Below are 24,528 nucleotides of genomic sequence, written 5' to 3' on the forward strand. Positions count from 1 at the left end.
AGATTGAATGCTCAGGAGATGAGATGGAAAGCAGGGTTAGAGAGAAAGAAAGAAGAAAAATATGCCCTTGAAGACTTGATTTTGACAAAGAGAAAGATAAGAAGAGAGACAGGTGGGAACGCAGTATTGACAGTTTACTTTGAGAGCTGAGATAAGAGAGATGAATTTACGCAATGAGGGAATGTCTCCTTCTCCAGGCCATCCCCAAATACATCCATCTCTTTCACACATACACGTTTATGCACACAAACAGCTACCACACTGCGCACTGACAAATAAAATCTTATAACTGTGTGCAGATTTGCGTACGTACAGGCACACACCCCAAATAGTTCACCAGAACTTTTTTTAAATGATCAAGCTTTTCTTCAAAACATCATTCTCTTCTTAAGCTTCTCATCTCACACACACACACACACACACACACACACACACACACACACACACACACACACACACACACACACACACACACACACACACACACATTGACAAAATCAGTTACAAGGCTCTCTGAAAGTCCTGCCAGTGTAAAACCTGCAAACATATGAGAACAGGCCTGAACATCTGGAGTTGTCCCAGCAACCCCCCCCCCCCTCCCCCCCATTCTGGTCTTTGCACTGTGTCCTCAATGCCAGTGGCACAATTTCAAGTTCTTAACCCTGCATCAGCTCCTCCGTGAGACCTTTCTACCCATTCATGTCCTTTTCGCCTGGTCCCCTTCACCGTCCCCCTTTTGCTGCCATCCCACCTATTCCCTCCTCCCTTCCTCTGCCTTGTATACACTCGTCTGTTGGCATGTCCTCTGTCTTTCCAACCTTTGAAGGCTTTTCAGGCTGCTAATAAAAGACAGGTCCCCACCACAACAAAAGAGCTCAGCGCTGCCTTTGAATAAACAGTTTATTTCGCTCAGCTCCGCTCCGCTCCCCCCACCCACCCACCTCCCATGCACCCTACCCCACCCCTGTGTGTGCTTTTTCACTCTTGGCTAAGGGGGAAATATGTGCACTTGCTATGTTTTTTTTCCATGTGATCACAATGCTCTGGAACAGATTAACAGAAGACGAGGGAGGGAGAGAGCAATGAAAAAGAGCAGAAGAACAGAATGAGAGAGCAGGTAACTGTGGCAAAGTTGGCTTTTTTTGTATGTGTGTATGTCTGTATCTATCATTCTATCAATTGCATATTGGAACAGATGCTCTCCTCCCATCTCAGCATCTTATCTTCAGAGCATGACAGCACACTCCTACAAGCACCTGTAGTCTGCACTCTGAGGTAAACTCCCTAAACCACATTAGGCCTGTGTACACTGGCAACACCTGGCTTTTCCCAGTGGGATTCAAATAAACATCTAGTTGAAGAGAGACCTGTTTTGTTGGATAAACTGGAACAACCTAGCTTTGAATCTGAGCATAATCCACCACATCCAGGAGAATCACGTCAAAGTTAAGTTGACAATTTGTGCTGTTTACATGTGTAGAAATATTTCTCTGGCTAGAAGTGACTTGTAAGGCATATTTGAAAAGGCGTATTTTCCCCCAAATGTAAATAAGTTCTCAGTTTGTTGGACCTGGACCGAGTGTGGCCCTGAAAGCTGGAAAGACACTCAGCTACTGAACGGAGCCCCAACAGCTGGGCCAGGAGCAAGCTGGGTAGGACAAAATGCTCACTCCAGCAGACCTGTACAAACATAAATATGATTCAAAATATTTGAACTGCTTGAGGTGAACCTTAATTTGCCTCATCAAGACACTTACAACCTCAACATGGCTGAAAATCACTTGGAAGATAAGTTTATTAAGCACTTGTTATATGTGTTTTTTGAGCAAATTCACCTACTCGCCCCCCCTACTCATTGCAACCCAACCCACACAAGCCACAGCCAAACTGTAATACAACCAAATGCTGCACTGGACCAAACCACAACTCACTACTTAACATCCACCAGCAAACTCTTTCAGTGTCTCATAACCTTTAGCTCTTTAGGGCTCTTTCTTTTCTTGTTTGTCCACTGCTCCTCCCTCTGCCCGCTTCTGTTTTAGCCTACCTTTGGCCTCCCTGTCCTCTCCTCTGGTTCACTCTTAGAGTCTTTCTGTCTTTCTTTATAGGGTTGCACAAGAACACTGCCAGTTTTCCCAAAATAAACTTTTTTTTGGCTATTTTGACACTATAATCAAACCCATAAAGGCTAATGCTCTCAAATAGCCAGATGCATTTCTTCTTTAATGAGCGCAAAAGTTTTCAGCTGTGCTAACATTGCTGAAAAGGGGTTTTCTAATGATCAATTAGCCTTTTAACATGATAAATTTGCATTCGGTAACAGTGTGTGCCATTGGAACACAGAAGCAATGGCTGCTGAAAATGGACCTTTGCACAGCTACATAGATATTCCATTAAAAATTATAAATGATTTATAAATAATTATGTCATTAATCATTAATTGCCATGTACATGTCTGATCAATTTTATGTTATTTTAATTAAAACCAAATGTGTGTTTCTTTCAAAAACAACAACATTTCTCAATAAGTAGTTTTCAGTGGTACCATACATACTTATATAAGTATGTGTTCATGTGTGTGTGTGTGTGTCTGTATGAGCCACCACAGGCTTGTTGGAGCTATTAGAGTGCTGGCTGAGGAGCACAGCATAGAAGCTCCAGATGGGCAACTTGAGGTAGACACATGTAGATTCACATAACACATACACACCATAAATACACACAAAAGACATACAATGTCCACAGACACACTGTGCATATTAATGATGACAGAGTGACCGGAGGAAAATTAATACCTACAATACACACAAGTTCATAAACAGACTTTGAAATGTATGCAAGCAGTTGATTGCGCACACACGTTCACTTGCACACAGCTGGTATGCACAGCTGCTGCACACTCGCCCCATGATGCTCGCAGTGAATGATGGACAGAGTGAAAGTGAGGACGGGTGACACAAAAGAGCATCCCTTCATCTCTGTCACTCAGCTAATCCCTCTCCTCTCTCGCCCATTACTTCACTCTACTTCTTGCCAGCAAACCCCCTCCCCCAAAACCCTTGCCCTGTTCTGTGCGTCAGCCGCTAACTCTTTTCCTTTTCTGTTTTCCTACTTTCCTCTCCAACATCTATCTTTTTCTCTCTTTTCCTTTTTCCTACTCCTACTTTCCTTTGTTTGGTGCAAAAAGAGGGAAAATTTGGCTTAAAATCAAAGTAAAAGCAGTGATGTACTACAATGGTAGTGGTCAACATTTCAATACTGTAACTGCAACATTTTTAGCTACTATTTTATAGAAACATTACATTCAAACTAATTAGCAAATGCAGCTGTCAAATAAGTTCACTTCTATTAAAAGTAAAATCGCTCTTATGAATTTAAAGTATACAGTACAGTACTTGAGCAGATCTCATTTTCCACAATGGGTTACTAGCATCTACACAGACAGGGATGTTTTGAAATGCTTTAAAATCAGTGTGTTTTTCTCTGTCCTATAATTTGTAACATTTATTTGCCTCTATAACCCAATCTCTTACAGTTGTGCACTATGATTTGTTGCATAAGGCATTTAAAAAAAAAAAAGTTTTTGAAAATATGATTCTCTCCACCTTTGTGCTTTACAGCGTTCATTGTGTTGGTGTAAACTTTTTTAACTCAGCTTTTTTACTCTCATTAACTACAGCTCACACTTATTTTTTGTACAGCAGCCTGGCTAGAATTTCATATTTTCCCAGCAACATTCATTTTGCATCTCCCTCTTGGCCAACAGGAATTTACTGCTAGCTCCAGTGTTACCCCTATGGTTCTCCCATTTGTCATCCGTCAGGCCCAGCAAAGTTATTGGAACGTTGCAGTTGCTCTTCCCGTGGCGTGGATGCGGCTGGCGGGCACGTTCTTGGGGTTACAGTAAAACAAGCATCTAATGACACCCCCTGTAACCACAGCAAAGGGGGGCCACGCGTCACCAGTGCTAACCCAGGAAATGCTTTGGTTGGCCACAGGGTAATTGGGACTGTCCCATGTAATTTGGGCAGAGAGGCAGGCAAGTCTGGCCAAAACTCCTGCACTTGTCTCTCCCTGGCTGTTGGTCAACCCCACAGCACCACAGAAATGACAAAGAGATGGAGAGCTGAAGGAGATAGGGTACCGAAAAGAAATTGAAAGAACGAGTTGAGACAGAATACTGAGAGGCTGCATGAAAAGAAATCAGTGAATAGAGCAGAAGGAAAGTGCAGAGATTGACAGACTGGATTAGTGGTGTGTTGATGTGTGTGTGTATGTGTTTAAAGAAGTGTCACAGCAAAGGAAGAGAAAGTGAAGCGTGGCGTGTGTATGGTGGGCATTATTTTTCCCTGTGCAGGTTCCCCTGCGCTGAGGCAGATGGAAAATAGGAAAGGGGAGCAGGGGGAAATTCAGCTTAGTCAGGTCTTCTGCTCCAGCAGTGTACCCATCAGTGTGTGTGTGTTTTCTCTGACTGTCAGGTCCTCTTCACAAGCTCCGCTCACTTTAAGTGGGACAGACAGCTCAAAGACTAAAGAGCTCTCTGTGTGCTGGCCTGAAACCACAGGTGTGTGTTTGTGCACAGACACTTGTATCTACTGTATGTGTGTCTGTGTGTAAAAATTTTATGTGCATATATTTCTATTTTCTGTGTGCAGGTTTAAATGTGGTTATTATGCATCTGTGTGTATTTAGACATTTTTTGTAGTGTGTCTGAGTGTGTATGCCTTCATTTAACACTGTTTAGCTTTGATGTGACTAGTTATCAGGTGTTTCTGTGTATGTATGCATAGCTGTCTGCATGTGCACCTACGTATGTGTAGCCTTAAACCTCACTAAACACAGAACTACGTACTAGAGTGTGTGTAATGTCTCTCTCTGTGTTTGTAATGGCTACTGTGTTATACCTGTCTGTCTCCAAAGATCTTTTCGTATTAGTGGAATTAGATGGCTTCTTCCGCATGTTGTCTGCGTGTGTGTGATCTGTCTGTGTTTCTTTAGTTCACTTGTGTCTGTGCTTGTGTAGCTAGGGAGCAATATGTCCGCTTACTGCGTATGCATGTGCATGAGTGTGCATATAGAAATGTAGAAGAATGTGTGTTTCAGGCATCGGGGTCACCGACAGGTCCTCATCTGCTCAGACCAGACCAGACAATGAGGAGGGGAGAGGCATGGTGTGGTGCAGAGTACATCGGTGTGTCGTGGAGCAGCCTCCAATCTGGGACATGGCCTTGGGCTGCAACTAAATGAAAAATCAAAGAGCACAGCAGCAGGGCCTTAAATGTTTGCAAATCTGAGACTGACTAAACCGTGCTAAACATAAAAACATACACAGAGGAGACTTTAAGCAGATCTCCCGCAGAACAGCACCCCATGACCTGCTTTCCGGGCCTCGTTTTGGCTCAAGTCCAAACCCGGTCAGGTACACACCGAAGGCAAATTCCCCACTAGCAGGCTCCCTTTATTTACCTTTCCAATGCTGCTTTGTTTTCAGGATTAATCAGAGTGTAGCATTCACAAGAAGAATCCATGACTGTAATTGAATGCATTTTTAACTTCAATAAACAACATATTTAGCAAGTGTTGTTGTTGTTTTTGCCCCAGATGCTTGCGTAACAGTAATATGTTTAACAAAGCACAGATGCTGAATTAGCCTGAAGACATAGGTCTGCATTACAGAGGGAGAAAGACGAGGAGACAAACTGTTTAAGAATGTCCCTACCTTTCACATTGCTACAAAACACACTACCTCATCAAGCCAAGGCCAAAGGCTGAGTCCAAAGAAAGAGAAAAACCCCCCAAAACACTCTGACCTTTCTTGAGATCAGGCTGACCTATTAAACTGGTATCATGTTTTGTTTGTGACATTTGGGCTGTGCGCTCCACATGTAGCTCATGGGGGGAAGGGGGGGAGGGGGTATTACAGGAATAGGCTTAAGTGAAAACACAGGGGAGGCGGAGAGAAGGAGATGGTGTAAAATGTGATGAAAGAGGAGATGAGAAGGAACACAAAGGGAGAAATATACAGAGTGAGAGTCTAAATGGGTTGGGATGAGGCAAACGTGTTCTGTCATACAGAGGGAGTATGAGGTACTAATAGAATTTTAAGCCTTTTGTGCTGCAGTTGAGGTTTCAATTCAGGAAGGACTCTCCAAAACTGTTCCAGTACTCCTGCACCAGTACAGCAGACAACGCCAAAGCTCTGCACAGCTGGGAAAGTCCAATCTGACTCATTTGTGGACTTCATTCAAATTCTATGCATCTACAGATGGAGAAATAGTGCTGCAGTGCAAATAAGTTTGGAATACTGAAATGCAACGGTGTGCAGCTCACATTCTCTTCTCGTCTATTTTGATGGTTAACCCCGGTGATGTGAAACAAAAGCAGTAGCATCTTTTATTCTTTTTGGTTTTTTTGGCTTGGGTAAAGAATATGAGGAAAACATAAAGGAAGCAAGAGTAATTGCTAGAACACAGTATATGCTTTGCAGATGAGACTTACTGATTATGTGGACACATCCATCCATCCCTCCACCCATCCATCCATCCATCCATCCATCCATCCATCCATCCATCCATTCATTCTCTTCCATTTCTCCTTTACTCCTCTTTCTACACTCTCTTCCCTCCCTCCTTCTCCCTCATTCACTGTCCTCTTTCATCTCAGGCCAGACATGCCCAACTGCACCCAATTAGCATTTTTCTCCCTCTTTTCTTTCTCCCCCTTATCCCCTCCATTTTTGCCCTCTCTTCTCTCCTCTCTGTTTGTTGTGTAAATTAGATTTGGGGGCTCTAGACAGATTTTGTACTGTTTAAGCTCTCTCTTTCTTCTGCTCTCTCTCTTTCTTAACATGTATAAACCTGCTGGCAATTAAACATTTATAGAACTGGCATGCCCCCATTTATCCCATCTCACTCCGTCTTTTCTCTCTCTCCCGCCCACCCTTCTGAGCCATTCACCTCTAACCTGCTTTTATCTTGCTCTGACACTCTCTCTTTCTTCTTGAATTTTCAGCCTGACACTTGTATTGTGTCCTGCCTCCTCACCTTTCAACACCTGCTATACAGGTCGTGCAGTCCCCACGTTGGTCTGTCCTCATCCTTTAGTTCTCCCCATCGCTCTCTCTCTCTCTCTCTGAGTGGAATAGGGGACTGATTAGTAAGAACACATTCAGATTTTCCTTCCATGTGTCGTGCCAGTGAAACGCCTGCGTGCCCGCAGCATTTAGGACAGCTGTGCCAGGGAAGAAGTGGTGTTTGTGTGTGTACGTGTGTATGTGTGTGAATGTGTAGGCAAGCATGATAGTGTGGATCTTAAGCGTTTGAGAAACAAGGGTTAAAAAGCAACAGGGCACTAAAGAGCAGTTGCATAAATGAGGAACTATGTAACTGGTTGTACAATGTGTGTGGTAGCTGAGTGTGTGTGCATAAAAACTGTATATTGCATTGGTATTTATGGTGGAGAATATGCACATGCTGACTGTTTACACATCACAGATGTTTGTGTACCAATAGTGGTTTATCAAGGTGTTTGTCAATGCATGTGAGTAGGTGTAGGCTACGTGTTTTCAATTGTGGGAACTTTCATTCAGCCCTTGCAGCCCATGTAATGCATGGTACTGTGAAATCTGACCCCCCACTCGCTTACACACCAACTATAGCAGCCCTTCTCCTTGCTTGTCCTCCAGAGCCGCCCAGAACTCTGCATTAAGACACATGTGGAAACAATTCAGTCAATGCTCTGAGCAGGGTAGCCCTCACACACACAAACAGACATATACACCCCCCCCCCCCCCCTCCACACACACACACTGACACAAGAGACACGCTCATTTCACGCTCACCCTTTACATATACTACACACAGACATACACACACTCAGCATGCGATCATATGTTACTCTTATCTGTTCCTTGTTGAGGTGCTCATTGCTTGGCATTTGACAGTGTGTTAACTCTACTGTGATCCTAAACTGCTATCAGGTTGTCTTCACTCAATCACTGAGTCATGTGTATCCCCAGGATTTCTCAGGGTTTATGGCGGAGGTGAGCAAGAGGTCTACACATTCAAAATCATATGTGCCGAAAGAAAACTATAGATTGATAGATTGTAAGCGATGTTCTAACACTGTAATTGTTGCTAGCTATGCTATGCTAGTTTCCTGGGTCATACTGCAGTCTTTGACATTAGCAAGTTTTCTGCTATGGCAGAAAAGGTATTTCTTTATTATTCAATAAAGAAATACCTTTTCCACATCATGTGCAGCAGTGTTGTGCTTGAGATCATTTGTTTGAGGGGTGGTCTCATTTATTAGGGTTTCCTTCCTGTTCCAGGCTTCATCATCATCAAAACAGATGATGTCACATTTCTGTGTAATCTCATAATGATCAGTTCAGATAACACAGAATAAACATCCACTCGCTATGTCATCTACCTTTGCTGATACTCGCATGCTTAAGGCAACAAGCACTGTACTAATAGACAAAACTGCAAGCAACAAAACATTATTCAGAGGAAGCAACTGGAGATCTAAAGTGGTTTAAAAAAGTGCTGTGAAATGTTCAAAACTCTGTCATTCTGGTTTGTTATTTTTTCTGTTTTTGTATTTTTACATTTTGCTGTTTGACTTGAAACTCTATTATTTTACTCTTGTGTCTAATAAGTTTCACTGTGGATGTAACTGGCTAGCCTTCCTGTGTTATGACACTGGATTTATAACTTATGCAATATGCTGAGTTATTGTAGCATGCTGAGTTTTGAAGACATGATCACTAACTATGTGACGTTAGCTATCACACCACTGCACGTGTAACAATGTAGACATTGAAACACACAAACCTAGAGACTCGTCCGCAACCATTTGACAACCACCGGTTGTGGGGGGAAAATGTGTGTTTCCCCAACTTGTTGCGAGTGATTGATGGAGATTGATGGCAGTCGCTAAGAAAATTATTGCTAAAGACCAGCCATTGAGGCCTACAGACATGGTCAGTGACTCTGTGGTAATGCCCTGTCACCAGGGAAAAACATGTATTCCCCAACTGATTGATGAAAACCTCCTTGTAATTGCTTTGGTCGCTAAGACATTGCTGCATTCTGAGTTTGAATGGAAGTAGTGAGCTGGTCTACAAACACTGTGCACATACTCGAGCTATAGTGAAACTGTAAAAAGTGTGACACAACTGGAAATGAGAACTGTTTGCCTTCAAAGTAAAATCTGCAGCTTATGAAACATGTTGGCTGCACTCCTGAAGCACACATTTCACTTTGAAGGTGAACCTCTATTTTGGTTTGCATCACACTTTTTTATTACCACTGGGCTAGTAGTTGGCAAATATGGGCAGACACACATGAAAAACTACAAGCAACCAATGCAAACAGGTTTTTGATGCAGCACTTTCTTTGCAACTGACTTCACCCAGTGACAACAAGCAATCTACATGAATCACTGCCAAGCAACCAGTGATTGTACCATGTTCTATATGTTACTGCCTCAAAAACTGACAGTCATGAATTTGATTTGATCTGACTTTAATTTGATTTGACTGATGGCACCTCCTTTAAACCTGACATAGACACATTTTGGCCATGGTGATTCTAGCATACACTGTAAAAACTGTGACTTGGGTTAATTAGTATCTAATAGGAAAGTAATAGTAACTATTACTCAGTAAAAACCTGTATGTCTCGTTTTAATTAAATCTAAGCATAATTAAACATTTTTGAGATTTTCAGTTATTTAAATGTACACACTTTTGTTTGGGGTAAATTAAGCAATGGTTTGTTGAGCAGATTTAACAAAAATGTATGAGTACCGTGAAAAATTAAGAAATCTAACTGATCTAACTGATGAAAGCATTTTCATTTTCATCATTGTACACTTCCACCCATAGTTCGTTGTGCCATGTGCATAAAATTCTTACGATTTTATATCGCTTTGTATACTAGCAATGCTGTTAGCCACTGAAGCACTTGGAGATTTCTCTGCACAACTGGTTATGCACTTCTTTACTGGAAATTAAATCTGATTTACACATTAGCATCACATTAGTTGGCATCTTTAGTGTTAATACGCTTATTCTTTTATTATTATTTTTTATAAAGAAATAGAATTCACAAGATGTTTTTTGTTTGTGGATGTTTCTTCTTAATTTCTAGATTATTTTGGACTGCTATTGATAACCGCAATAGCATGGATAATGCTAACAATACTGCACAAAGCAATATCAAATCCCAATAAAGTCCTTTTAAACTCCAACTACACATTTCAGTGGTATGGTCATACGAAAATACTAAACTAAGGCTTGTACTATGAAGCACGATTTCAACGTATTCAGTTATATTAGCCTTTAATAGTGTATCTATTTGTAGTTGCTGATCTCACTTGTCATCTGCAGTCTAAGCATATATTTGAATTCTGTTTTTTAAATTCTTTATTCGCACTCTGTGAAACACCACTGAGGCTGCAGCTGACAGAATAAAAACTAAATGTGTTTTAATGTTAATTTAATGAAATATTATCCCATTTTTTAATGATAGAGCTATGATACTACATTTTTCAAGTAACGAGTGAAGTAAGGCATTACTATTGCAAAAAAGTAATTAGTTACTTTCTCGTAAGTACGCTGTGTTACTGCGTTACCAAACCGTGATTTTGTTTGTGAGAATGACAATGACAATAATGTATGAGTGTGTGACGTCTGTGTCAGCAACAGACGTGTGTAGATCAATAATAATATGGAGTGTGGGAGAGAGTACAGCCATGCAGTGTTTAAAGCTTGGAAGTACTTAAATTACTTTGAGTTTGGGTCGGTAAAAAGTGATGAAACGTTAGCGTCCGCTGTACACTCTGCGTGGGAAATAAACTTCTTTCTACAGTTCAAATCTGAGCAAGCACCTAGCACGCTGCCATGGGAATGTGAAATTCACAGAGAAACCCTCGGATCCCCCCACTGACATGACTGCTGCGGCAACGGGCAAACCTCCAATGGCCCCACTCTTGCTAAACAAGTGAAAATAGATTTAAGAGCGACAGGACTTAGTGCCGCTGAATCTTTGATTTTATGTTTTGTTTTTGTTTTTTGCTGTGTTTTACTTGCATCTATTTGAAAGAGTGAGTGTGAACACAAAAAATAATTTTATTTTATATTCTGAAATCTGCAGAAAATAGGTTTAAATGTTAAACAAATTTCTTCAAGTCAAAGAATGTTACGTATAATTTAATGTTTGCTTGATGCATAAAGTTAAAAGATTAAAACAAATAGAACAATTTTTAAAAAGAGACTTTTTTATTTTGATTCAATTTTATATGATGGATTATGCAGAAAAAATAGAATTGGGCTGAAAGGTCTACTGCTTTATAAATAAGTAAACAGTAAAGTAACAGGATTACTTTCCTAATCAGTAATTAGTAACAAATTACTATTTTCAAGTACCTTGACCAACACTGCTCATAACTCACAGAGTTGGCATTTTCACTGGCTTTCATTATTGATTTCAAATAGGCTAAACTTATTATAAACTTTCATAAGCTCTTTTCCGGCATTATTGTCCAAAGCCCTTAAAGTGCACATCTTTAACACTACTCTACAGTGTTTTCAATGCCCCACACACTACTGTATTGCTTTCAATCTGTTCAGTCTGGGTGTTCAACCTCTTTATATTCATCCCAAATTATAGTTTAATGTTGAGTTGAAAAATCAGGAACTCTGTTGCCAGTACACATATCAATAATTGTGAATGGTGTTGCTGTATCTTTAAAGTTTACTTTTTGTCACGGAAACAGTATTATGCCATTGCGCCTTTTTATTTTCGGACAAAATGCATCCTGGGATACTCGGCTGCACCTGGTACACACAAGTCACTACCAATGCATCCTCAATAGAATAGGCGGTGCAACAACACATCTTTTCATTGTGAGCATTTTCTGACTTGAATTGGAACTGTACTTAGGCTGTGACTGGTGACATTTCTCAAGTCCATACGATCACAAGTATGAATTTTGAGAAACCAAAAGGTACCATGGGTGCGTTGAACTTGTTTTGTAGTACAGGCCTCTCTTTAGCAGGCAGACATGTTTTGTGACTGATCAGTAGAAATAATGCCAGTTGGCTGTCTGTTTTGAAGCACCTTAAATCCCCAAATTCATCATGTAAATGCTTGTCCCAGATTAACTGTTTCTTTGTCCCATCTTCTTTCACCCTCCCACTTCTCGTTCTTTTGATAAAGCAGCCCTTTTTCTTTGGGGTGGTTGCATTTCTAACAGTAGAACTATTCATGTATCCGTAAAGCAAATTAACTAACGGTACCAAATGTACCAGTATCTGTACAATGGATTGCACTATCTAGCAGCTTTAAGAAGTAAACTAGCTCTAGAGCTTACTGCTGAAATGTATCTGTTGAGTTTAACAGAGAATTATTAGGGTTTTGTGTTGCTTTTTACAGTAGCAAAACTGCTAGCCACTGAGCGCTTGTTAGCTTCAAAGTGCTAGCTAGCCACTAAATGCTTTCAGATTTATTTGTGCACTTGGTGACATTTTCTTCTTTGCCATAAATTACATCTGATATAGTGCAGGGATATTCTAACCTGGCAATCTGATGGCAGCTCTGAGAGAAAGATTCATGGGGAACTAATCTAATGATGTCATTTTTCCGATGATGTCATTTTTCTATGCCGTTTACAAAAACAAACGCCAATAGATTTCATTAAAGACAGGTTTGACAAAAACTGCTATCTAAAGCTTCTTTAAACTGTGGCCTGACTAGGCTGGCCTCACTCCACCTCCAGCTGTCAACAAGATAGTGCCATACTAAGCAGTACTGTGGCACTAACAGTTCGTATAATCATTGTTATTGTAGCCATGAGGGATATCTACCGTTATCTACCTGAATGCATGCAATGCACTTTAACTGACTATGATCCCAGTTATAAGTTTAAAATTGATACTGATTGATTGATACTACTATTCAAATGTATTAAAAGTAAATAATTTGAATTAAAAGAATTGTCTTAGACTGCACTTCATAAAATGTTGTGTTATTCAGTGATAAAATCTATTTAAAACATGAAAAAGGTATTTTAAATACTTTCAGAAAAGTGCTGAAGGGAAAATTTTCAAAAAAATATGTATCAAGAAATCTCTGTATCTATTTGCATACAGTGCTTTATCTTTCAAACATCGATTGCCCATCTGAGTTAGTTTTGTGGGGTTCACTATCTAACCCAAAGTTTCTGACAGACCTTATGATTAGTGAACAGCCCACTCTCTCGCCAAAGTCACAGCCTTCCCAGGAAGAAGCTAAGTAGCATGAGGACAATGTCAAGTTGGTGGTCTCATTTTTGAAATATTCTCTTTTTTTTTGCTAGAAAAAAGACTTAATTATTAATATAAAGGCTCAACAAGAAAAAAAAGGAAATCCACAAAATCTAAAATTATCCTCCTTAGAGTTTCACTGAGTTCATCTGACTTTCCTATTGTTCTGAGTATTGGTCAGTTTAATGAGTGCTGTCAAACAAATCCTGCTTATGCTGGCAAAGTTAAACCAGCTGCAGTCAATCATGATCGCTAATGAGAAGCTAGCCCATGGCCCTTTTCAAGTGAAAAGACATTGTATGTATATATTTAAACCTGTATGTATACTTTTGAGCCCGTGTTGATTACAGAAATTCAAACCTTCATCCATCCATTTGCTCCTGCTTATCCTTTTCAGAGGCACGGGGGGCGCTGAAGCCTATCCCAGCTGTCATAGGGTGACAGGTGGGGTACACCCTGGACAGGTCGCCAGTCTTTCGCAGGGCTAACACACAGGGACAGACAACCATTCATGCTCACATTCATATGGGCAATTTGGATTAACCAATTAACCTATCCCCACTAACTGCATGTCTTTGGATGGTGGGAAGAAGTCAGAGCACCCAGAGGGAACCCACGCAAACTTCACACAGAAAGACCCCAGCCTGATGGTGGAATTGAACTCAGGACCTTCTTGCTGTGCAGCACCAGTGCTAACCACCGTGCCACCATTCAAACCTATCCACCCAATTCTTGTGTTTTTAAAGTTATTAAAGGTAAAGGTGTCATTCATCCCTGGAGAAAGAACTTTTCAAATAAATCATTAAAAGCCCTAAATTACCAAGACATCAATACCCATGATACATTTATGTAAATTCCATCCATAACTGTAAATAATATATGAATTAATACATTAAGAATGAACCCTACCCAGACAGCACCCTCCATCACTGCAACATTGGCAGTATTCATTCAATCACGCTTCATCCAGCACAGCGCTGTGACATGTTGCAGACATAGCATATTTGCCCTATGTGGGTGGTGTTAGCCCCTACATAGCAGTGACATGTGTTTGCTCATTGGGAAGTTTCTACATCACTTAGCGCTGCTTTGCCTACATTCTACCTGTCTCTGCATGACCCACATGAAGAGGGATTTGGTAGTGCACTGGGTAGCTTGGCGATTGCTTGGGGCTCATAAATACTGTATTTGAAACAACAGATTTGGATTTGAAACTCAATCAGGGAATCCAACAATGGCTCCCCCCATGCTAACCAAGGGTACTTGGGAATATGAGCGAGAGATAACTAAAGCTTACCAGCTTGGACATCACCCAGATTAACAAGGTTTGTGTCAGGTGTTGAGGAACAAGGATATACTGATGAGAAATGGGCTACTGGAACAAGGCATACATGGAGAGGGGTTATATGTAACACATGTGGGAACTATGGCTGGATAGATCATTTTTTAATACTGAACAGATGTTTGTAGTAGCCTACACATTGAATTTTAGCATGTAACTGTAAAAGTATTTAGGTGTTATATTTCTCTATTTGTTAAATTAATTAAAGATTATTACCATTTATGTAGATGGCAGAATATAGGAAAGCTTGATGCATTTTAAAGCATACATTAGACAATAGTTTTGGTGAGATACAAGGAAGATCATTGGCTTTTGAATATAACATAGAGAGCAGTAGGAAGTTGCTGTTACATGTTACACCTTTTTAGTGAGAAAACAATGTCAGTGCTATCTGATGCCTCCCTTGTCAGATTGCGCAGACAGCGTCAGTGAAGTGGAGGTAGGTGACACTGCCCCGACGTCTTGCCTATTAAAAAGATACATTAATTCTACCGAATCCCTCTCTATGTGGGTTGTGCAGAGAGAATTTGAATGTAGACAAAGCAGTGCTAAGCGGTAAAGAAACAACTTCTTTCCAATGAGCAAACACATGTCACTGCAATGTAATTCCTACCACTACCCACACAGCAGATATATGTCAGTAATACATTGTTGTGCTGTCTGGGTAGGCATAGAGATAAATACTACTTCCATATACGGATCAGTTACAAATGGTGGCCTGATGTGGTTGTCTCACAGCAAGAGGGTCCTGGGTTTGAATCCATTGGCTGACTGGGGCCTTTCTTGTGTGGAGTTTTCATGTTCTCCCTATTCTTGTATGTTCTCTCTCTAGGTACTGCTCTTACAAAGACATTAGGTTTTTCGGTGATTCTAAATTGGCCGTAGGTGTAAGTGTGAGTATGAATAGTTTTCTGTCTCTTTGTATTAGCCTACATGACAGCCTGTCCAGGGTTGTCCTCTCTCCTCCTTTGACAGCTGGGATAGGCTCTAGCCCTATCATAAATCCTGAATTGGATAAGCGGAAGAAAATGGATGGTTACAAATGAAAGGAAAAACCTAGTGAGGGGATGGATCCATTAGCTAGAGTATGCTGTCTGGGATCATTTTTGCTAAAATGGTTTGGGTCCGCTTGTCCCCTTAGAGAGGCAGTTTGAATGGGTTCTTTATCCATGATGAAACTCTTCTCTCCTGATATAGATTCCAGGATAACAATCGATCCACGAACAGGTCACCAGGGGTCAGTGAGCAGTTCACCGAGTGTAAAAATGATGTGAATCATATGCCATGGCCTTCCCAGTAACATCCCAACCCAACTGAACACCTATGAGAGTTTTGGGACTCATGTGTGAGCCAATACTCTCCACTCCCAGCATGTAAGATGATCATCAAAAATGATTAGATGCTGGGGATAATATTCTCAGTGAGGGAATATCTTTGAGAAAAATAGTGCTTAATCTCTCAAGCTGTGTTCCAGAGACCTGGAGAATTAATAACAAGGTTCAGTGAAACCGTTCTGGTGGCACGTGGCAGGCCAAAACTTTATGTTGGTTTTTCCTTCAATTTGTCACCTATCCCCATATACAATTTCATCTGAAATGAATTGGCTTGAAACACACAATTTTAGGCCTAACTTTATTTCCAGAACCTCCCAGTTCTGGGAATAAACATGAAGTAAACTTTCAATGATGTTTCATTTCATGTTTTTGTTCCAAACCTGCAATGATGAAATGGTCGTTTGACTTAAGCTTAGTAAGCGCTTACATGGAGCTGGCATTTAAAGGGACTGCATTTCAATATACTTTTTCATCTCCAAAATCCGTGCAATGATTGCTGCTCGTCTCTGATTTTGAGCTACATCAAATGAAAACTTGAACACATAGTGATAGCTCTGTTTTCAAACAAATGATAAAGGCCCTGGACACAAGATAGCTGTTGAATAGTCACACATATTTCAAATGTTGTTATCTAAAAGTGTGAATGTGTGTGTGTGGCAGGTCAAGAAAGAGCAGAGGCTGAGTTGTTTTTTGATGTAGCCAAAGTGCAGAAACAAGCCAATTTCTATAATTTTATATTTCACTGCCTTCACATCTGGAGCTGCATGTAAAATGGAAAATAGAGGGGTGGGATAAAAGACTGACATGAAGAGAGGGAGGAAGAAAGAGTAGAGAAAAATACACCCGCTTCTCCAGCACACGCATCCCTAACCTTCATTCACTCACCACATGCTTGTCTGAGCACACACTTTTCACAGTAACAGAGGATGCATACGTGCTGCATATACTTCTTATATTTCGTTTTTCTTTCCCTCTCTCAATCTCAGTCTGCCTTTTTTTTCTTAGACACACATACACACACCACTCTGGAGTGACTGGTGTTGTAAGTTGGCGTGAGCGTGTAGGTGATCTGGGTGTGATTACTGCTTGGCTCCCCGACAACTCTGATGATGACATTCAGTGCTTTGAGCTCCTCTGGCCTGGGCCTGCTCCAAACACAACTGGGCAGAACAGTCTCTCTACCTCACAACCATGCATACATATGGCCTACATACTACTGAAATGCACATTGTCTGTCTGAAAGCTATAACGTTTAGATGTCCTTTTGGGTTTTGGTATGACAGTGTGAAGTTAGGCGGTGACAAAAAGAGGGAACAAAACAAAATGGCAACAACAACAACGAGAAAAAGAAATCGTGTCACCCTTCTCTGTCTCAAACTTTACTCTCTATGCACATCACTGCTTTGTTGTTTACTCAAGTTCAACCTGCTCTTGAGTCCGCTGCTGCTCCTCAAATCTCTTCGATCTGTCTGTGTTGTCACCGCCTCTGTCTGTATTCCATTTGAATCAAGTGTCTGTTTGCCTCATTGAAATGCCAAGCTCAGAGAGCAGCTGTGTGTTGGATCGTTGCTATCAAGACAGAGTCATTATATGTACACACACACACTACTCTCTAAGTTGTAGGGCTTTATGCCCAGATTGTGTTAATCCTCTCTGTCCTCCACACATTTCTCTACAGCCATCAACGTCAACGCCGCTTTGATGAAGACACACACGCGTGCACACACACACGTACTACTCTCCATCATTATCATTGTTTCAGCTGGAGAAGAGTCAGCGCTTTTGTTTGTAATTACAGGGGTTTGAAGTGAGAGGGAAGAATTTTCAAGAAGAGAGAAGAGGATGGATGGAAAAGAGAAAAAAAGAAATAGCAGGTCAGAAAAAAACACACACCAGTATGTCTGTGACATATTAGTCACATTTTACCGTAATTGTTGTTCGACCCCATCCCACACTTGTAAAAAGAAGAGAAATACTTTGGGAATGTGCTTTGCAGTGGATGGCTTCCAAGGTTTTGTCTGGTGTGTTTCTTTACAAAGGGTAAAGGAGCTTTGTGGCTGGCTGGTATGGCTTTAAAAACATTACAGCTAAGGGTAGAGGCCTTTTCGCTTCCTAAGCCGAGGGCTTCAGTTAGGATTGACCCCATCAAAGCAGAATAGATTGTAGCATTTGTAAAGGTACTAAAGATTTTTCAGCTTTTGCTTTCCCTAAAATCTAAATGAATCCCTTAGTGCAAAACCCAAGATAAAGGAAACATGAAACCAGCTTGGTTCTTTTCCATCTGGACATGAAGAGATAAGCCAACCTGAGGATCTTGAAGACAGAAAATCCAATTGATTGATGAACAGGGTGATTTTTCAGCAAATCTATTGATTCATCAACAGAAACAGTCTGTTTGGCAGCAGCATGTTTGACTGAGCCACAAAAATGTTCAAAAACAACACTGCTGAATGATGACAGGCACGTGGCACAGTGCAACATCCACACAGCTTGTTGCGATCCCTCAGGGTTCATAAAACACAAGCCTCGTTAAAGCCAGCGCCCCCACTGTGACAAGCAAGCCAAGTTCACAGTTGAGGGATAAGGGTCGCCATGAGTAAAATCAGAGGACAAGGGAGACTTACTGTAGTAAACACTACTTGTCAGTCCTACCACTAATCCATCTCTTTGGGATTTTCCTGCTGTGAATATAACATCATGCCAGATTTCTGCACTTGGTGTGCCTTTGCTCTCTTAGATCTTTAGTTTTTTTGGACAGTTTTGCACACTGCTATGCTACATTCATCGTGCAACAATTCGTGCAACATTTTGTAAAATAAGCACCGGTTTCACTTTTTTTTGCACGAGCACTGTTCTAGAAAGTGTAACGTGTTATGCAAAAGCACAACAACGTACAGCAGAAGCATATGTACAAAATGCATACATTCACACATGCATCTACTTTCGAACTGGGGAGGTGTGTGACCGATGTACGTCCTCTCCTGACTCCCGATGTTGCCCAACAGGGAGTGTTTGTGTGGTTTCCAAAGGCAACGGTTAGAGAGGGTGGGGGAGGCTGAAGCAGAGAGGCAGGGCTGCAGCCACACGTTCTACTCTGGTTTGTTTGCATGTCTGATTGCTGTATGCATATGTGTGTGCCTGTAGAAGCTGCAGGTGGGCTTTTTGCACGATGTCACTGAATGGCTGTGTTTGTGTATGGTTGTATGTGCATATGGTTCGATGTGCATATGTGTGTGCCTGAGCACAGTGTGGAAAGTGTTGTTGTCTACAGGCTAACTGTTACTGACAAGCACACACTGACTACTGGAGTCAAAAAGTTAAATGCACTCTATGCTCTTTTCTTTCCCCGGAGGCTCCCTCTTTCTGCCTCTCTAACTTTCTCTCCTCCCATTTTTATTTTCTATATTTTTCTCTCTGTCATTCTCTCCTGCTTTTTCTCTCTCCCTGACGATTTCTTTCTTTTGCTCCCTCCCCTCTCCCTCCATCTCTGATGATTTTAGCAGAGGTGTGACTCATTGGGCATCGAGCCACAATGTCAGGTAGTGAGGGGAGAGCGGGAATGAGGTGGCGAAAAAGAAAGACAAAAAGAGAGAATTGGGGGGGGGGGGGGGGGGGGGGGGGCAAGTTGTGTTAAGAAGTGGTGAGGTATAGTGGAAGGGGGAGAGTCAGAGATATGCAAAATGGAGTGGAATGTGCAAGAGGAAATGAGTGAGAGTGAAAGAAAGAGACTGGGGAAAGGGAGGGGTATAGAGTCAGCATAAGGAAAACATAAAAAAGGAGGGAAATGAATAATTTCTGCAAACAGTTTCCGTCACAATTGAGTTTTTTCTCCTCCTTGCATGTTTTCTCGATTGCTGTGCATGTTTTGGCCATGCAGCGCACTCTCTGAGCTGACCAACGTGTTTATGTGCAAACCTGTTCATAGCTTAGTCTCCATTCATGACTTTTTTATGCTTTAAAGTAGCTAATTACCATGGGGGTCATTAATATACTCTCAGCAAAGTAGGCCAAGAGGAAGCAGAGAGGTGGTCAAAAGAGTAAGAGGGTAGAAAATGATGGGGACTGGAAAGAGGGGAGCTGGAAGTAGGGACAGGTGGAGTGGAAGCACAAAAGAGGAAAGGTGGTGTGAATACAAGAATTTAATACAGAGAGGTTTACACAGGCACATTCATGTTCATGCGGCTTGTCAATCAACTGTCTTTGTTGCCCCTAAGGCAGGGGCTCTCCACTCTCATCTCTGCCTTGGCACTCACCCACCGACATACACACACATGCACACCCAAACACAGACACACACACAATCTTGGCTGATGTAACGGACATTCTGGAATTTTCTGTTTTGTAATGAAACATTGTACTGAATGATTTTTTTTAAATAAGTCCTTAAGTTCAGGTCACCCTGAAAACACACACATACGAGGGAACAAACACACACATACTTAACCTTTGGCATCTGTCCTCAGTAGACACTGCATTTGTGCCAGCTCTGTGTCTCTGTCTCCTCTCTGTCTCTTCCTTATTTCCTTCCTCGTGTTTTTCTTCCCTCCCTCCAACCTCAGATCATCTTGTTGACAATCTTGGGAAAAATATAAACATTAAAAGATCAAAGTCGACTGTGTCAAATTCTGCTGTTTTATTTCACCTATTACACTCCTATTAAGGTATTTGTAATGTTTCAGGTGTAACCCAACTCAGCTCCCTTTGGGTTCCCTCAACACTGCCCCCTTCAGACAATTTTCGCTCACTGAAAAAAGCTCCCAAGACTCTGATTTACTTTGGCAAGAAAACGCAGGGAAGAGTGGGTAGAAAAACATTAAGCATAGTATAAAAAGAATTCCATGCCACTTATTTTCACCTTGCTCCACAAAAGCAACATTTTTACTGTGCAATTATTTTGCTGTGGCACTGTACATATTGGAATAGATATGCATTATGATTAGCATGTCCTGATCCATCCACTGTACTTCAGTGGTGGTGACAGAGGCACGAGGAAGATCAAAGTCATCCTAATAGATTTCTATCACCACTCCCACCTGTTCCCTCCGGAATTTCCTCTCTTCCCAGCATGTGTGCATGCGTGTGCACGTCTGTTATGTCTATCAGACTGTTTGTGTTTCTGCATGTGTGCCTGAGTTTGCATCTGTTACCAAGTGGTTATGGACCTGTATGCCAGTGAGTGTGCATATATCTGTGTGTGTATGCATGTGTATGTGTGTAGTCTGTTTCAACATGTCTACTACTTGCGGGAATCTTATAATCTGGAACTGGAATATGTGCTCATGTCTGTGTCTGTCTAGCCTTGCTCCACCTCTCTCTTTCTCTTCCTTTCTCTTACTCTCACTCCTTGACAACTCTAATAAGTTTGGTAGATCAGGTTACACCCCTTGATACAACATGCCAGCTTCTCCCTTTTTTCCCCCTGTTTTCTCTAATTTGGTCTTCTTTTTCTTGCCCATTTCATATAACTGCTCTGTCTCAACAACAGACAGTTTCTCACGAACATGAGGAGACACACGCACAGCAGACGCACACAGACACTGACGGGGAGTGAGACAGACTACATGCACACGTCTGTCTCTGTAGGCCTCTCAGGTTGCTGACATTTTCCATTTTTGCGCATATAAAGTAATAATAATAATATTAGTGGGTGTGACAGAGCAAGGGTCCATTCACTACCGCTGCCAGCCTCCTATAAATATCCCCCTTCTTCGGGGGAATCCGAGAAGCAGCAGAGACCTTCAGTTTACACAGCTGAGGAGCATGTGGACGAAAATCTCTATTCTTTCTCTTTCCCTCTTTTTCCTGCCTCTCCTTTCCCCTATCCCTACTCTTCATTTTCCCATCACTTCACTGCTTGGTTATGTGACCATGTGTCTTTAACATTTTTTCCTGATCTCTTTGTCCTCGCTTGTCTCTTCTCACCTGTCTCCCTCCCTCATGATTTCATGATATCTCTTAATCTCGCATGGCCTCCCACCTTTCCTGTCACCTTTACATCTACACTTTTCTGTTAGTCTTCTCTGATGGATATTATGGAGAAGCACCAGACAATATACAGCAGGTTATTATGGGAACCGCAGAGTGATGAGGTGAAGCTAACTGCAGGTGGAAGTCATCCTCCCTTTCATCACATCTCTCTATTTTGTCTCCTGACTCACCCACTTCCCTTTGCCCCCCAACACACGTGCCGACACTTGCTGAGCAACATCTGCTTAAGTAATCAAAATAATCTCTCTCTCTCTCTCTCTCTCTCTCTCTCTCTCTCTCTCTCTCTCTCTCTCTCTCTCTCTCACACACACACACACACACACACACAAGACTTATAGTAAGATGTCCAAATATGATATGTATTGGCCCATTTTCACGTGTGTGTATCAGATTGGGAGACAAAATCTGGAAATAGACTTCGCAGGTACTTTGTTGGTCTTTGGCTCCTCCTAGTGGATATTTGGTGATAACGTGGCTCTATTGTTTCCTTCACTTTCTGAAAAGGAAGACGTCATTTAAAGCCCACCTGTGAAATGTCATCACTCACGTCCCGGTTTCACTTTTAAAGAAACTAGCAGTTGACGTGTAAAAGCAAAGGGGAGTAGAGAAATTAATGCGGATTGTTAACCATTGTGATGCCAGTTAATTACCCGAAACGCTAACTTGTTTGTCTGCGCTCAGTTACGTGATCACCCTAACACTAGCATTAACCCCAAAAATCAGTTCAAACCAGCCATGACACAGCCCGAGACGTGCTCACACTGATAAAGAAGTTGTAGGGTACTCATAAATCCGTCGCATTCATAAGCCTGACGACGATATTTTTTCATCTCTGTAAGGTTTTCTTTTGCAGTGCCTAACTTTACATTTTTGTCGTTGAGCTTCTCTTTAAAACTGCAGTAAAATTCCTTAAATGTGTAACTTTGTGACGTAAAACACAGATCGTGTACAGTTCTCCTTGACAGTGTATATAAATCATTTACACCATGCGTACACCATGCATGACAAAACAGCGTAACACAAGTATAATTAATGATAATAGACATAGAGTGGTTAAAAATGATACCTAAAAAATGTAGAAAATTATTATCTGACACACACACAGATTAATGAATCAGACAATAAATAAGATCAACGGAAAGTAAGTGTATAAGGTGTATACAGTTTGGTGCTCTTTTGTTCCTGTTTCTCTGACTGTTATGCTGATGAATATCCGGTAGATGGCCCCCTAGGATCACAGAAAAAAGTCTCAAGCCAGAAAACGATGGCTTCTGGAGCGAAGTGACATGGCTCCAGAAACCTTTGACAATTCAATTCAATTCAATTTTATTTATATAGCGCCAAATCACAACAAAAGTCGCCTCAAGGCGCTTAAACAATTTCACATCGGTGCTTCGCTCCTTTAGCAACTTTTAACTGAGAAGTATGTTCTGTGAGAAGGACACCCATGCAATAACTCTCATGTAATCCTGTTCAATACGATCATTTCACTAATAGTTACATCCAGCTTCAACGCGTTGGGTTCCCCCAATGATGGAAAATACAGGCGGAAACATGCTGGTTTCATTAATAAACTCCTTTAGTTAAAACCATGAACTAGTGTTTGCTGAGCCAATTTATTAATGTGGTATCACCGAAACACAGATTGAAGCAAATATAGTTAAAAGATGATGCTATGCTTTAGTGGAAGGGTGATTTGGGGGCCATCATTACCTAAAAACACACAAGATGAATAATTAATGTTTTATGCTTTAGGGTGAAATGTGCAGGATTAATTGTATGGAGTAGATACTGATAAGGATTCATTTTTAATACATCTAAAGCTATGCGAACAACACTGTGAGCAAATGTGAGCACTTTAAGACTAAACACATTATGGCCTCCACTAATAAGCTTATGTTCAGTCTTCCTTGTGTTTCTCTTGATTTCCTGTGAGGTGCAGAACTACAGATAACTTTATCCGATTTAATTTTGTATCAGCAAAAATTATCCAGTGTTGTTAAAGAGAAGCAACACTTTTCTTTGGCACACAATACATTTTAAACCGTTCCATTTATTGCGGTATCGCATATTGTCCGATAGATGGCGCCACAAGATCACGAATGGAAAAGAAATATAGCGTTTTAAGTGCACTTACATGTGGACATTATGAGCCAAATAAAACATAGACGGCACTAAAGTGGAACTGAAAGCGCTTATAGAGAAAACAGCCCCCTTTATTTCAAGTGCATAAAAAAAACAAATGAGTTTCTAACCACTTTACCATCCTTCATCCACCCACCAGTACTTTTTCATTCTGTGGGGAGGAACGGGTCACGGTCAGATGGCTTCTGAGCGGTAGTTCAGAGAAAGTAGTCTTTCTGTCGGACAATTGGGTGAGCGAGGCGATAGGGGCGGATGAGTCCGGCTTAATGCTGCGTGTAATGCATGTTAATGTTACAGGCACCGAGGGACCGCCGGCCCGAGGGCTCTGGGATTATTTATCACAAAACATTTGTATTCTTCCGTCGGAGAACGGTTGATCCCGGATAGCTGCACACTAATCCTTCACTCCG

The 24,528-nt window shown here is 41.3% G+C and overlaps 1 long non-coding RNA gene across 1 annotated transcript in view; it reads left to right on the plus strand.

The window, feature by feature from the left end:
* LOC145431572 (uncharacterized) overlaps nucleotides 1–24,528 on the plus strand; it is a 37,338-nt gene that overhangs the window by 11,622 nt on the left and 1,188 nt on the right. The window contains exon 2 of the long non-coding RNA XR_013911920.1: nucleotides 17,784–17,859. This is a non-coding gene — a long non-coding RNA (uncharacterized LOC145431572). The remainder of the gene's footprint in view (nucleotides 1–17,783; nucleotides 17,860–24,528) is intronic.

This window comes from Astatotilapia calliptera, chromosome 2 (assembly GCF_964374335.1).
Source record: "Astatotilapia calliptera chromosome 2, fAstCal68.1, whole genome shotgun sequence".
Taxonomy (NCBI): domain Eukaryota; kingdom Metazoa; phylum Chordata; class Actinopteri; order Cichliformes; family Cichlidae; genus Astatotilapia; species Astatotilapia calliptera.